Source organism: Acomys russatus, chromosome 5 (genome assembly GCF_903995435.1).
Source record: "Acomys russatus chromosome 5, mAcoRus1.1, whole genome shotgun sequence".
NCBI lineage: Eukaryota > Metazoa > Chordata > Mammalia > Rodentia > Muridae > Acomys > Acomys russatus.
The window spans coordinates 9,087,662-9,104,528 of NC_067141.1; positions in this window are offsets into that span (position 1 = coordinate 9,087,662).

A 16,867-nucleotide genomic window follows, 5' to 3' on the forward strand; every position below is an offset into this window, starting at 1 on the left:
TTGGAGTCCCAGCACCCACCTGTAACTACAGACCCTGTTTTAGTCTCTTAGGGCACTACATGTGTGTGGTGCACAGACTGTGCATGCAGACAGACCACCCATACATATAAAATAAAAATAAGGGTTAAAAAGATATTTTTAAAAAGAAGAAAAAAAACCACCAAGACTCAAAGAGTAACTTGTCTGAGGCAGCAGGCCCCCTATATGCTTGGCAAACATTTTTACAACCCTAAACATTTTTTAAAAAGTAACTAATTAGCTAATTTTATATGTATGAGCATTCGTCTTTATGTATGTATGTACAACACATGTGAGCCTGGTGTGGAGGCAGAAAGGATGTCTGTTCCTTTGGTACAAGAGTTATTGATGGCTGTGAGCTGCCGCGTGAGTGTTGAGAACAGAATCTGTGTCTTTTGCAGGAGCTGCAAATGCTCTAAGCTGCTGAGCCACCTCTCCAGCCACCACCACCCTAGGACACTTTTAAAAATCCCAGCATGCTGGCTGAGCAATCAGCCTGGTGCGTGGGGGTGGTCATTCTAATCCTGTGTATGGAGAGTTATTGCCTCCCCAGCAGATGCTCCCCAGGCAGCTGGGTACCGGCCCCTTCTGTTCCTAGTGTTTCTTCAGTGCATCACTCAGCTCCTCCCACGACAACAAAAATAAGAGATTCAAGCTAAAGGAATGACCAGCCCCCTGCTCCCCCTGTCTAGGCTCTCTCTGGGATTCTGTATCAACCTACAAATGCAGAGAGCCACTGGGAAAGAAGGATGTTTGGTGCCGAGTGATCAGTGCATGGAAGTATTTCTGGGCTCCCTGTAGCACCCCTCCCTGCGTGCTACAAACAGCAAGAGTCTTTCTGTCAATCAAGACTGTCACCAGATGGTGTCTGAAGCCAGAGCACCGCACACCCCTCTTGGCCCCTGCGCTCCGCTCTGTAAAACACCCCCCAAAGCCCTGCCTTCCGTTTGGATATGGTTGTGTGCTCTGTGATGGGTTAAAGAACTGTCTGAATGGTAACTTGGTTCTCACTCAACCCCCATCTTTAAGGTGTAATGGTATTGTAGGTTATTTTTAAACCACTATTGTATCCAAATAGAGTTTGCATCAGCAGAGACCACAGTTGTAGTCATCCTACTATCCCTGGTGGCTCCAAGTTGTGCTAAAAACTGCCTGGTGAGTCCTACCAGGAAGCAGCCAGACTATCTCGACCATCCCAGGGGCTTCTCAGCCAGAAGCCACTATCCCTCTATAACAGAAAGTAATAAATACAGTTTATAGTCTGGATCGTGTTGTTCGTGCTTGAGAACAAATTGTTTTCAAGAGCTCTGACTGTCATCTTTGGATGAGAACAAACTCTCCCATATCTTTACAAGAAAGCGCTGACATGCTCTCAGCCTTGACTTCTTCCACCACCTTTTTTGGAGACACTAGAGAGTTACGGTTAGAAATATGAGCATGGGGTCCTGGAGCATAGCTCAGCGGTAGAGCTAGTCTAGTCTGTACAGAGCTCTGGTTTCCAGCCCCAGCCCCCCTCCCTTTCCTGCCCCCAACACAAAGGCCCCACCAGGGCTTAATGAACATTTCAAGCTTCTATTACTTTCATGTCTTCATCACATGGAGATCGTCACTGTTCTTAGTTTCTTTTCTTTCCTTCTTCTTCTTCTTCTTCTTCTTCTTCTTCTTCTTCTTCTTCTTCTTCTTCTTCTTCTCCTTCTTTTTGTTTTTGTTTTTCAAGACAGGGTTTCTTTGTGTAGCCCTGGCTATCCTGGAACTCCCTGTGTAGACCAGGCTAGCCACAAACTCACAGAGATCCTCCTGCCTCTGCTTCCTGAGTGCTGGTGCTATCCTTCATCTATGAACCAACTGTCTCTTCAGCTCCACCTTTTCCATTTTATACAGCCCAGAATGCCGTGCTCAGGGAATAGTCTCATACTACACTAAGGTGAGTCTTCCCACATCAGTTCACATAACCAGAGTAATCTCTCATGGGCATGTCCAGAGGCCGTTTCCCAAGTGATTGCAGACTCTGTGGACAGGTGATGTAAGAGGCACAGTCACTGACATAAGCTGACGCACCTTAGTGTTGACCAGGAGTCCATCCTTGTTCCAAGTGTGGTTCACAAACCTCTCATGACAGCTCCATGGTAACTCCCGAAGTGATACCGTTTGGTGTTTTAACCAGACACTATCACAATCTACACTTTTAATATCCTGAAACTGAGTCATGTAGACACCCAGTTACTTTGACACTCACTTAGAGTGAGTGAAAGAGTCGGGATCCAAATCCAGGAGACTGACTTTTAGGGCCTGAACACCAAGCATCCTGGTTTTCCTCCTAAGGTTGTTATAAGAACACAGTAAGACTCATTAATAAATATTTACCCAAGGCCAAATGTCACAAATTGTGCTAAGCACAGCTCTGGGCAGATACTGCATGCTAGCTGGGAGGGTTATCCCCTTAGACTTTTAGTACAAGTCTCAAGACAAGGCCTCTGTCCTGATGGGGAGCTTTGGACTTTTCTGCGTAGTAGTCTAGGTGTGTGTGTGCAAGTTTGAACGCTCCCACAAGATTATCAGTTTCCTGAAGGCAAGATTAATCTCTGTTCCCATTTTATGTCTTCTAACTCCTGACACACAGTAGAAATTGAATTAATACTAATTGAATAAATGAAGTTTTTGTTGTTATAGATAAGTGCTTGCACTGCAAAATGTGCTTTAGCCATTGTGCTGGTTTGAAAGAAAATGGCTTCCAAAGACACATAGGCGGTGGCACTATTAGGAGGTGTGGTCTTGTTGGAGGGACCGTGCCATGGGGAGGACAGACTGAGATTCTACTGCCAATAATAATTGGCTGAGAATCATTTTGCTCTATTTGGATGGCAATGGCACACAGGGACCTTTATGTAAACAAGCAACAACCAAATGGTTGCTATCTACTCCCACATTGACTCGATCGCCCTGCCTGCCATTTAAAGCAAATAGTTAGTTGCCACTCACTAGCAAGTGACCAGGAGCATGCATAGACTTGCCCTTGGGGGCCAGAAAGCCTCTTTTAGAGGGCATAATTGTCACATGGGTTACAGACAAGGCAGATAGCCTTCCTCTAATGTGAGTAGGGCTTGGCATCCTACAACCTAAAATCAAGACAAGACCGTGGATAGGAAATGTGAGGGTCTTGAATATAATTAGTCAGAAAACTTAAGGAAATCCTAGCGGGTTTTCCTTGGTGGAGGGTAAACTCCAGGCATGAACACAACAGATTAATTCTACAGAATTCCAAGAAATGCACTGGGGTGTGGAGTTTGGTCCCAGAGCACTGCCCCGGCACACCCAAAGCCCTGGATTTCAACCCCAGCACCCAATAAACAAACAAACAAACAAAAGGGAAGAAACTTATTGGATGAAGGTGGACACGGCGGCATATGCCTGTAATCCTGGCACTGAAGGAGCTGCATCAAGAAGAGGGAGTTCAAGGCCATCTTATGCTATTTGTCAAGTTCTAGACAAGTCTTGGACTACACATTGAAACCCAGTACCAAAAAACAAAAGCAAACGTTCAGATGTGGGCTGTGAGATGGCTTGGTGGGTAAAGGTGTTTGCTATCAAACCTGACCACCCACCTTCCACCGCCCTGATCCACACAGCGGAGAGAGCTGGTTCATGCAGAGTTGTCCCCATGTCAGCCACACTTATGCATATCACATAAAGCATAATAAAAGTTTAAACTCTAAAATGAGAGAGAGAGAGAGACGCACCTGAAGTGGTTTCTTCATACAGTTGTTCAAATTTTAAAATGTATTTTCAAATAATGAGAGCTTATCTGCACTGTTTCTGCTCTCAGGATTATTAACATAAAACATTAAGAGAGGAAGTAGTGCACAGTACTGTGGTTCCTTCTTACTTGCTGAAAACAACACTGCTTTTTAATCACTGAAAGGAGAGCACACTAAACCAGTTTGGCCTGTCACGGTGAATAGCTGCTCCCCAGCAGAAGAATGTGATCTTGAGAAACAAACAACAAACAAAAACCCCTCATTAAGGGAAGCTCGGATTTTTTGACAGACCTAAATAAAGCCACGAAAACAAACTCTCCAGAGGCCACGTCCTTGAAAACAGGGAATGGCTTTGGAGAAATGTTCTGAGACATTTTTGTTTGTTTGTTTGATTGTTTGCTTTTGACACAATTTGGGGGAAGAAACTGTGTTTTTAGGCTTAACACAAGAGTATGTGTCCAACAGGCAAGAGATGGCTCAGGAAGAGCAGAGCCCTTAAAAGCTTAGATACTAGAAAATTCTTCCATTCCTGGGGACACCTCAGAGGGCAGTCCTACCCTATGCTGTCTGCCTGTTTGTGTTTAGACTGTCCACACTGACTAATGCACATGGCTGCTTAGTGGATGAGAGGATGCTGGTTCAGGAGCAAGGAAGATGATCATAATAACCAGACGGCGATCAAGGACCCCACTTTACAGCCGGAAGAGATTTACTCTTGTTTCCTTCACCTCTCGTCTCTGGAGAATGCAACCACCAGCGTCTGTTTTGTAGTCTTATGTAATGTCTGTCTGGATTGTTTACAAGTGTGTATTTTGGAATATAACGTTCTCAGGACAAATCGGTACTCACGGCCATCATTGCCAGAGCCCTGACACTTGTGGAACAGAGTAAGCGACTGATCCTGCTTCCCTGGTTGGAAGGTCTCTTCTATTGGCATCCTTCATCCGGACACTGTCAGATACTGCCTTGAAACAGGCACCCACAAACTGTTTTTGAAAGGTATTGATTCCTCACTCCGGCCTGCAACACAACTAAATGCAAGATTAAAAAAAAAAAAAAAAAAAAAAAAAGTGGTATTTTGAGGGCTGGGAGGGGGCTCAGTGGTTAAGAGCAGTGACTGGTCTTGCAGAGGAACCAGGTTCAACTCCCAGCATCCACACAGATGCTCATAAACGTCTATAGCTCCAGGCCTGGGGAATCCCATGCCCTCCCCTGGCTTCCCTAGGCATCAGGCATTCACATACACAAAACAAAAATAGTTAAAAACAATCAAAAAAAAAAAAGAAAAAAAAAGCTTGGTGTCTGTGTACCCCCTGCTCCTCCCTGTAGACCAGCATTTTAATCACTCAAGGAGAGCCTGTCTAACTCGTTTCATTTTTCTTCAAGGCTGAAGGTACAAGATAATTCATTATCCTGAAGCCTCAGCCCCCTAGGTTCCAGAAAGAACAAATTCCACAGGCCAGAGCCTCTCTTCCCCTAGACGAGGGAGGGTATAGATCTACAATGGTGAGGCTGCACCGTGGAGCAGACTGAGCACTACTGAGAAGCACACTGCCCCTCAAGTCCTTCAAGGCGTGACACGATGCTCAACCAGGATCGCCTCCCACTCCCACTTCCACCCACTCTTCCTCTATTTAAGCCCAAACTTATTGTCGATACCCAGAAGATGAATTCCAGATCACTGGGCCCTGGTCAGGCGCTCCTCCTCCCGACACCGTCACTCTAAATCCGTCTCCTTTCTCTGCTTTTCACGATTACGTGTGTCCAAAACTGATGTGTTGGGCGGGGCAGCAGATCCCAGCTCTTTGTTTATTTGTTTGTTTGTTTGTTTTCTTCTTCTGTATAGCCTTGGCTATCCTGGACTCATGTTGTAGACCAGAACCGCCTGGAACTCACAGAGGTCTGCCTACCTCTGCCATCCTGAGTGCGGGATTAGAGGCGTGCACCACTGCGCCTGGCAAGATCCTAGCTCTTTTGGAGCTGTGCGGGTCCACGCTTTTCCCCTAAAAAATCCAGTTACAACCTCCGATGATCACACAAGTCGTTTCTAAGTAGTCAGGGTTTCCTAGGAAAGGGGGAGGGAGAGGGGGCGGGAGAGAGAGATTTTTATGGAATTCGAAGTGTAGGCCAGTGGGCTGAAGAACCAGGGAAGCATCCCAAGACCATGTGCTGGCCAGGTCCTTCCTGCTCAGGGAGGCCAGCCTGTATTCTCTTTAATGTGTTCAGGGAACTGAGCGGCACATACCTGCTCTGCTCTTTATCTGTGGACTTAGGTTCTGCGAAGGATTGAACCCCAAGCCTTGTCCATGCTGGGCGAGTATCACTGAGCTACATCATCAGCCCTAAGGCCTATGGGTTTAAATGATAACACCCTTCAAACTCCAACTGAGCAAGACATCTTCATGGAAACATCCAGAATGACATTTGCCCAAATACCTGAGCACTGGTGATACAACCAAGTTGAGATATAAAATTAACCAGCAATAAATAAATAAAAATAAAAATAAAATGAGCCAGCTAGAGTATATCATCTTGAAAGGCACAGAACAGCTTTTGTGTGTCCTGGTGTAGCTCAGGGATTACTGAAGTATTGGGTAAACCCTTGGAGAATAGAAAACCAGAACACTGAGGAATCAACTGTACCCACCTTCTGCAAACAACAGAAGAGGAGGAGGCACCTAGACCTGTTTGAATCCCACTTTGCTCAACAGAGAGGCCAACAGCACAACCCTGATGCTTTTCCCATCCTGAAAACAACCTAAGGACAGACTCAGACAGAAAATGTCTGTCCCTGTGGGTTTAAACTTGGCCCATTCCTAAGTAGGGGAGCAAAGAGGAAAGAAAAACACAGAGGAAGGCTGTGGCCCAGGGAGACACCCTTGGCTCTGGTCTCTGACCTGCCCCTTATGACCCATGTGCCTCTTTTTGTCTTCAGCTTTCTCCCAAGCCCCTGTATAACACATCTGACCACCCTCCCTTCTCTCTCCCGCCAGGGTGACATCAGCCCTCCGGAGATAAACCAGGCTGGGAGAAGACGCTGGTTTCTCAGACAATTCAATTCCAAGCTTGAATTTGCAATTCTAAAGGCAGAATTTAATTTCCAGGCTTTTCCCCTGGTTCTAGAGCTGGCTGCTGATTGGGCAGGAGGGGGAAAGAAAGCCCAGGCAACTGGACCAGGGGTGGACCGCCCTGGGCTGTTTTCACCGACAGGATGTCCCCAATTCGCGTGCTCCATAGCTGTCTGGTGGCTTTACTCTCTTCCCTATCTTGCATCTGTATCCTGCATCTGTAGGCATCCCTTTCATTCCTCCTCAAGCCTAAAATAAAAACAGGCAAAGACTAGGGACAGATTGTTCACAGTAGAGGAATCCAAATGTGCAAACCGCGCCCCCTCCCCCGCCCCCAATCCCAATAGCACTCGGCAGAGCGTCAATGCAAATGAAGGCTCAGCCAAGATCAGACCCTCAGCTAGCAGTGTCCAGCAAAACCCTGAGACACAGGGACTCAGCTCTGTCCACACAAGGCTGGCCTTCCCCGGCCTCCCTAAGAGGAATTTAGCAAAATATCTAAAATGTTAAAATGCACTGGCCAGATAGCAAAGCGCTTGCACTTGCAGGTATTGGTTGATCTGGTCTGCACATCCATGCAAAAAATGCCATTCATAGGACTATGCATTGCAGATGACTTGAAGTGTCTCTGTCAAATGACAGGTTCATAAACAGAGCGTACTCTGCGAGCACCTTAGCAAGTGAGGAAGGTATGTGCGGCAAATGTAGACCGGTTCACAGGGAAAAATTAAGCAGAGGCCAGGGCAATTGGCTGCACAGGCGTGAGAGGCAATCCCAGGCCTGCTGTAAAAGGCCCAGAGTGCCAGCGTGGTGCCTGTAATCTCAGTGCTGAGGGCATGGAGACAGGAGGAGCTCTGGTACCTGCTGGGCAGTCAGTCCAGCCAATAGGGAGAGAGGCCTTGTCTCAAAAATGAGGTGAAGGTCAAGACTCCTGATGACAACCTCTGGCCTGCACATGCATATACAAACATGTAAACATGTGCGTGTGTGTGTACGTGTGTGCATGTGTGTGTGTGTGTGCATGTGTGTGTGTGTGTGTGTGTGTGTGTGTGTGTTTGATGCCAGAGTACATGGCATGTTTTCATTTAAGTAGAAAGAACAAGCACATGGATGTTGGTAAGAGTGCCCTAAGGCGCTGACACATTAGGAAACATCAAACGAAGGAAGGTTTACCCTTCCCTGAGTGCCTGTTATGGGCAAGCCATCTTCCAAATTCATATGTTGAACTCCTAACCTCCATCCCTTTCAGTGTGCCCGTACTTGGACATCAGGTTATTGTAGACAGAATTAATGGAAAGACATACTGGTGAAGGTTGGTTCTATGCCCACCCCAGCTCCCGAATAATGACACAGAAACTTATTATTGCTTATTAAGAGCTTCAAGCGCTATATCTAGGCAGATAATCAGTTACTTTAACACAACACTTCCGGCCTGGCCTACTTCGCAGCCAGGTGGCCCATTACCTACCATCTTAGTCTTGCCCTGGCACCTCTGTCTACATCAGTGTCTCAACAGAGACTCCCTCTCCTCAGGTCCCCACCTGAGACCCTCTTACTGGAATTGGAACTTCCGCCTTAATTCTCCAGCCCAGCTATTGGCTGTTCCTCTTTGTTCTCCATCGCCTTCTTATTGGTCAAATAATGCTTACAGCATACCAGGACAGGAGATCCTTCATAGAAACGACAATTCCAAAGTCCAGATTGCAACCAGATCTCTGGGTACAGAAATCAGCACTTGAATACAATCTCCAACACTATGGAAAGAGACTCAGACTCAGAAGGGAGAAGAGCAAGGCAATGGTGGCACAGGCACGCCTTTAATCCCAGCACTTGGGAGACACCTAAACAAGCCCAAAACAAGACGCGGGCTTTTTTGGTCTTGGCTGTTTATCACCCCAATTCAAGATGCTCCTAGAGAGAACTGCTCCAGCGAACGCTTCGAGGCTCTGGGTTCTAGCTGCTGCTCCAGGCTCCAGCGGTTGTGGTTACAGTCACCTTCTCTGAATTGCTGGTTTGCTGTTGAACTAGTCTATTGGAATCCTGCTGACTACGCCAGTGGAATCACTCGAAGGAACTAAGTCTAAAAAAAAGTCTGCTTCTGTTCCTACTAATCTCTTTTCTCTCCTATCTAGGGTAAGTGGGTTGGAAGGGAGTTATAAGCATTAAAGAACCCCATGTCTTACTCACTGTTGTATTGTTGTGAAGAGACACCATGACCAAGGCAGAGTCCATACTAGGATGTTTATAAGCTGGCAAGAAACCATGCCCCCACAAGAGGGGCCCCTCTTCCAGTGGACAAACATCACCTGTTCTCTCACAAGTCTGTTTTCAGCAGGAGAAACACCACACACCCTTACACAAGTCTGTTTCACGTCCCACACTTGGGATCAGAACAAAAACATGTTCACATCCACTACAGCAGTTCCTTGATGCGACCAACCTGCCTGAACTTTGACCCGCCCCCCCTCCCAACCAGGGTCTCACTATGTAGCTAGTTATCTTAAAATCCACTACATAGACCAGACTGGCCTCAAACTCACAGAAACCCACCTGCTTGTACCTTCTGAGTGCTGGGATTAAAGGCATGTGCAACCACTCCCAATTTGAATTTTTTAAACTGTGGAAAAATGAATTATTCTTTTAAAATCAGTTAATGCAGTGAAATATCCCTGCAACAGTCTCCTTAATCAGGTAGTTTTTCAAAGACTGACACAGAGAAACTGATTTATTATTAAGCTGTAAGCACCATGCTGGGCAGATTCTGAGCTGCTCTAATCCTAGTTTCTCTAAACCCCACATAAAAGCCAATCACTTGCCAATCTGATGACTCCCAGGCAACTTCTTTTCCATCAGTCTGTCCTCACAGCCACATACCCACAGTCCATCTTGCCTCATGGAGACTCTTTTCCCTTCCTTTCTTCCTCCTACCTCTTCTGTTCCTCTCTCTTCTCCTTCCTCTCCTGACTCCGAGCCCAGGCACCTAAAACTCCACCTCCCTCTCTTTCACATGGTTGCTGGAGATAGTTCACCATTCATAACAATACCCATGACAGGGCAGTAACTAGATCTCAAACAAGGCATTGAAATCAGCATTTGAAAACACAGTTGGACCTTCCTCCAACAACAAAAAATCCTTTAAAAAATTATTTATTTTTATGCATACAAATTTTTGCCTGCACATACATATGTGCACCGTGTGCATGCATGGTGCTCACAAAGTTCAGAAGAAGGCATCAGATTGCCTGGAGCTGGAATTACAGATGGTTGTGAGTCCACGTGTGTGTGCTGGAAATCCAAGCCCAGTCCTCTGCAAGAGTAGTCAGTGCTCTTAATTTCTGAGCCATCCCTGGAGCCCACTACTTTGAATTTCTTGGTCTTTGTCTTTTGTCCCCCAGAGCTGTGGGGACAGTGCATGTCTCTGGTTCGTAGCTGTCAGCTTGTGATGTTCCGTTCGTTATAGCAGACTTTGAAAGTGAGCACAGGTCCGGGTCTGATTCACAGTCCAGTCATCTTTAGAGTCACAAAGGCAGGCCTCCAAAGCCTGCTGAGTGGCTGTACTCTTTCCACTCACCTTCTATGGAGTGATAGCCCTCTCACTAATGACTGGGCTTTGGGGAGAAGGGGTGAACATGTCAATTCATTTATGTTTAGGTAGGGCTTATAACACTTGAAAACTGACCTAAGGTTTGAGTCCCTTAAGAGGTGGGAGAAAACAAACCATTCTCAATTACATTAAAGTGTTGCTTTTCTGAAGAGATACCTCAAAAGAGGCTCAGGAGAGCTGGTCTTCAGTCTACTTTTGCCTGGGAGATAAGGAATGAAGATACATATGGCCAAGGCAACACATTCCACAGGCGTACTGTTAAGTGACAAGATGTGACACAGTGGAGGCAGGGAGAAGGCTCAGTGGGTGAGGGACTTGTGCACGCATAGGGACCTGGCTTTGCATTCCCAGAAGCCTCATAAAAAACCAGGAGTGTCGGTGGGGTGCCTGCAGCCTCAGTGCTGGGCACAATCATCCTGGAAGGAGTTCCATGCCTGATAAAGAACAGTGTGTGGCTGTGCTTAAAATGGACTCCTCTGAAACTGGGCATGGTAGCGCATGCTTGTAATGCCAGCACTTGGGAGGCATGAGGCAAGTGGATCTCTGTGAGTTCAAAGCCAGCCTGGTTTACAAAGCGAGCCCAGGACAGCCAAGATAACACACAAAGAAACTCTGTCTCGAAAAACTAAAAAAAACAAAAAACAAACAACAACAACAACAAACCAATGGACTCCTCTTGATGACAGAAGTGACAGTGCTTAGTGTCACTCTGAAGTCGGGCAATAAAGATTCATGGTGTGGTTGCTGTCTGCTGTCTTTGATTTCTAGGGTCACCCTAATGAATGAATGACAAGTCGACCTCACAGTGCAGGGGGGCCAGAAATCTAAAAGTGATGAGTCAGCAAGGCTGTGCTCGCTAGCTCCCCCCACCCCCCACCCTCAACCACATCCCCTACTCTCCTGCTTGCTTCCTGTGTCACTGATGGTTGCTGGCTGTTCTTGGAGCACCCGACTTGTCAGTGCACCATCATTCTGGTAATCTGGTATGATGTGGTGCTCTTCCCATGGGTCTCTCTGTCTCTGTGTCCACATTTCTTTCTTTTTATAAGGATGCCAGGCACTGGATTAGGGTTCACTCTAACTCGGCGTGTCCTCATCTTCACATGGTCACATTTACAGGTGGGCATGAATTTGGGTGGGGAGATACAACCCAAGCCAGTAAGGCTTAGGAAGGAGAAGCAAAGCCATGGGTGCTGTACATGGACCGGCCATGGAATCAGACAGATCTGCTTTCAAATTCTGACCCTTCATGCATGTACGCCTGAGTGAGTTACTCGGTGGCTCCCTCAGTAGTTCTACAACCGCTCCTCCTTCCTCCAATGGGCAGTCACGTGTCCTCGAGCTGCTGGGCAGATAAAGGCGTTGGGCCCAAGCAATCTTAGCATAGTGTCTGAAAGGGTGAATGGTCCACTGGATGCAGAGTCACCGTTCAAGCACACCTCTGGGTATGTCTATGAGGGTGTCTCCAGAGAGGATTGACTGAGAAAGAAAGGCCCACTCTGTGCATACGCAGCACCATGGGCAGGGTCCTGGACTGAACAGAAAACAAACAAACAAACAAACAAAAAAACCGAACAAGTACTAGCAGTCTTCCTCTGCTCCTGGCTAAGGATGCAGTGACGTGCTGCCTCACACTCTGGCTGACATGCCTTCCTCATTCTGATAGACTGTGTTACCTCAAACTGCAATCCAGATAAAGCGTCCTTAGGTTTAAGCTGATTTTGTAAGGCATTCAAATCACAGCAATGAGAAAAGTAACTAACACAATGTTTAGTATGTTTCCTCCAAAAAAAAATTTTTTTTTTTGCTTCTTTTATTTTTTGAGACAGGGCTTTTTGTTTTGGTTGGTTAGTTGGTTGGTTGTGTGTGTGTGTGTGTGTGTGTGTGTGTGTGTGTGTGTGTGTGTGTAGCCTTGGCTGTCCTGGAATTCTCTCTGTAGACCAGGCTGGTCTCAAACTCTCAGATCTGCCTCCCTCTGTCTCCCAAGTGCTGGGATAAAAGGTATCTGACACCATCACCCAGCTTCCTCAAAATTTTTAAAGTTGGGAAATGGGAGTGAGAGGAACAGGTTGGGCTGTGTTGTGTGGAAGGCCCCAGGTGGAGGAGATATTTGTTCTTGCTTTTTTGTTTTGTTTTGTTTCTTTCTTTCTTTTCTTTTCTTTTCTTTTTTTTTTTTTTTTTATGCAGAGGTTGTATTTTGAAGTCAGGGTCTTTCTGGTTGCCTAGGATGGACATGAACTCTCTGTGCACGAGCACATCTGTGGAGGCTAGAAAAAGAGTATTGGAACCCTAGAGCTGAGGTCAACAGGAGATTGTGAGACCTCAGCGTTGGTGCTGAGAACCAAATTCAGGTCGTCTGGAAGAGCAGTCATCACTTTTCACCACCAACCCGTTTTCCAGCTCCACCAGCAGATTATTATTATTATTATTATTTTCCTTTTTGGTTTTTCCAGACAGACAGGGTTTCTCTGTGTAGCCTTGGCTGTCCTGGACTTGCTTTGTAGACCAGGCTAGCCTCGAACTCACAAAGATCAGCTTGCCTCTGCCTCCCAAGTGCTGGGATTAAAGACGAGCGCCACCACGCCCGGCTTCTTCCATCAGCAAACTTTAGGCATACAGCATTGCACTCAGCATTGTTGTGTTTTCTGCTAAAGCCAACTGGCCAGTCTTCCTCCTGCCCCGGAGCACCTGACCACACTTAAGATAAGCCTTAACCTCCCTGCCAACGCCAGTCACTCCACCATCCTGCTCCCACAGGCTTGGTCACTCCTCTTCTGCCAGCCCCAGCTTTGCCCAGATTTCATCCCGACGCCATGTGCCACCATGTGACTCCCGACCTTGTCCCCTCTAAACTCCGAGAGCTGCCCTTTTCCGGGGAGTGCCCTTATACCAGGACTGCTCACTACCTTCTTCCTTGTTCCCTTTTCAAAAAACAAACAGTGAGAAAGATGATTCTGTGGTTAAGAGTGATTTTTCAGAGGACCCAAATTCAGTTCCTGGCACCCACACCTTTTGGCTCCCAGCTGCCGTAGCTTCAGCTCCAGGGGTGTCTTTTCCTGGCCTCCATCATGATATATACACACGTTCACATAAAATAAAAATACATTTGTAGTCCCGCGTGATGGTGACCGGCTTTATTCTCAACACTCAGGAGGCCACGATGGCAAGTGGATCTCGGTAAGTGTAAGGCTAAGTCTGGTCTACATAGAGAGCTCCAGGCTAGCCAAGGCTACAAAGTGAGACCCGGTCTCAAACAAAACAAAATCCATACAAATAAACAAAACCAAAAAGGAAACGCATTGTTTACAGTCACAGCACCTAGTTCTCTGGTTCCTGACATTTTTTATTTTGTTTTATTTTATTTTATTTTTTTCCATTTTGGAAGAACGCAGAGAGTGAGACTAGTACAACGAAACCCTCTGCGATTAAAGGCCAGATTTTTGTTACAGAATATACCTGACACAGCGGGTCAGGCTTCAGCTTTTAATGACAAACAGACGCAACCTTAGAGCCTTAGAGCCGATAAGTCTAAGATGCTGCAGCTAACCGGATCGATTTTCACCCCTCCCCCTCCATCGGGTGCAGTTACAGGACTTATCATGGGTCTCCATAGCATAATCAGACCAGACAGCTCCACTTCCCCCTTCTTAACTCACAGCTCCTGCCAATATCACTGCTCTCCCAAGCCGTGTCTCCCACCTTCAGATGCCCCCTGCCTTCCTCCCATAAACTGCCCACAGCGGGGTGGGGTGGGGTGGGTGGAGGGGGAAAGGGCACCGGGGAGGGAGTGGCTGGAGAAGGTGTGCCTGGCTTGCACGCACTCACTCATCTCTGACAGCATCTCAAAGGCAAACAGATATGATTTGCGATGATCAATGTTCTGCCTAGATCTGAGAGAACCGGCTGTTCTCAGTGCCAGCTCATGTTCCGTTAGGAATGTATTCAATCATCCAGGCACTGAAATCTTTTGGGTGACATTTTCATTTAAAAAAACCATAGCTGGGCTTGAGCCCAGCTTGTCTGTGACCTGAAGTATGAATCAGGCCAGCAGGGACCCATGACTGAGAGGCTGAGTTAGACTCTTCCATGGAGCTGCCTACTGTTCGTGGTCTTGGCATTGAGAAAAATTGTGTACACAAAGCCATGCTTCTTGACTATAGCTTTTTACATTTTTCCCCCCTAGGTGACTAGTGGGACTGTGCCATGGACTCATTACCTTATGTAGTGTGGCCTCAAGGTAACGGCTGAAATTCAGACCCCACCTCCACCAGGCAAAGCTCCACACACACACATCTCTAAAGGGAAATTGAGCGCTCCCTCGCCTTGGAGCTACTGGGAATGCTGTCGAGTTTGTGTCCCTCTGTAACCCTGGTTGGCCCTGAGCTTTTTGATCCTCCTGTCTTAGCCTCCTACGTATCTGGGGTCGAGGGTCTCCGGTGCCAGGTCGGGCCTGACTTGGGCTCCTTCAGAAGGGCTCTGTGGTCGGTCAAGAACCATCGTAAGAGCATCACAGAGACAGGCTGAGCTGTGGTGCAGTTCTGAAGGAAACAGCAGCCAGATCTAGAAGGTGGAGGAGCTGGGATGGTCCTGGGGTTACATCCAGGGGCTGGACAGACAGAATGGCCCTCGGTGGATCAGTTCATTGGCTGTGCAGGCTGTCTCAGGTGAAAGGTTGGCATCGGGCAAGGCGGGTTTCCTCACTTCGGCTACTCCCCAAAGACAAGGTCGGTCTACAGAATGGTAAACACATTTCTAAACATTTCAACGCCTATTTCCTCATTCACATGGGTTTTAATAAAAGTTCCTCTCTTACTGGGCCTGGTGGTGTACGCCTTTAATCCTGTCACTCTGTAGGCAGGGGCAGTCTTACCTCAGCAGGTTTGAGGCCAGCCTGGTTCCAGGATAGACAGGGCTACATAGAGAGACCCTATCTCAAAGCAAGCAAACAAACAAACAAGCTTGTGGTCTTTTGGCGCTGTTGGCGGAGAAATGGGACAGGCCTTGAGCTTTTCTTACAGCATATCATAGCTTCCACCACAAAGATCAAATGTGATAGTCCATGTATAGTCATGAACATGGGACCTGACCTGCAGTGATTGCCCAGTAAGTGGTAGCCATTATAACTGCTGTTGCTTTAATAATTATTATTTACCACACACTGTGCCTGAGGATGGGAACACAGTGGTGATCAGGACCTTGCTCCTGCTCGCAAAAAATTCAGCCCATTAAGTAAATCAAACAAACAAGCATTTTCGATGTAAAGCAATTGGTAGGGTGGGACAGGTGGAAGGTGATAGGTCTGAGGTGTGTGGGGGTGGGGGGTGGGGGGTGGGGTGAAGGAGAGTGGTGCCAAAGGCAATATTGGGAAAAACCAAGTCAGGCAAGTGACTGGAGGGGACGATGGTGTGGATTGTAAGGGCTACCCTGGTGGAGAAAAGCAGTGCTCAGCAGGGTCAGCTGCAGTATGCACCAGGAAAGTGAGGAAGACACCCTTGTGCACCAGACCAAAGAGATGGGCTTTGTGGTTCCGTGAAAAGGCCTCTTTGGTTGCTATATGGGCAAAAGGCTTAGAGACAAGATCAGAGGCTGGAGAGCCCATTAGGAAACTGTGCGAGGATGCAGATGAGAGGGTGAGATGGCCTGGAGAGGCTGGTGGGACCAAAGAAAGACACGAGTCACAGAGCCGAGAAGCATTTAGGAGGTTACGTTTGGATGGTAGGAATGAAAGGGCAGTTCAAGGACAAAGTGTGTGTGGGGGGAGCGGGTGTTCAAGAGATGACTGACTAGGAAAAGCACAAGTGCTGCTCTTATAGAGGACCAGGTTCGGTTCCCATAAAGAAATTCGAAAAACATCTGGAACTATAGTTTCAGGGGGGACCCAATACTTTCTTCGGGTCTCCGCAGGTACTGCACACACATAATGTACATACATGCAAGCAGGCTCATACATGTAGAATAATTAAATAATTCTTTAGAAAAAAGAATATAGGTAGGCATGGTGGTGCACACCTTTCATCTCAGCACATGGGAAGCAGAAGCAGGTAGATCTCTGTGAGCCTGAGGCCAGTTTGGTCTGATACTGAGTTAAATGGCAGCCAAGGCTACATAGATAGACCATGTCTTTATAAAAGAAAGAAAGAAAGAAAGAAAGAAAGAAAGAAAGAAAGAGAAAAGAAAATCACATCTGGAGGTGGTGGCTCGTGTCTTTGATTCCAGCTCAGACATGTGGCGGACAGGTGAATCTCTGTGAGTTCAAGGTCAGCCTGGTCTACAATAGCTAGTTCTAGGACAGCCAGAGCAATGCAAAAAAAAAAAAAAAAAAAAAAAAAAAAAAACCCTGTCTCGAAAACCAAAACAACAATAAATCACTTTGTATTTAGTCTTCAACAAACATCAATCTTTAATTCTTTATTGAAGATGGA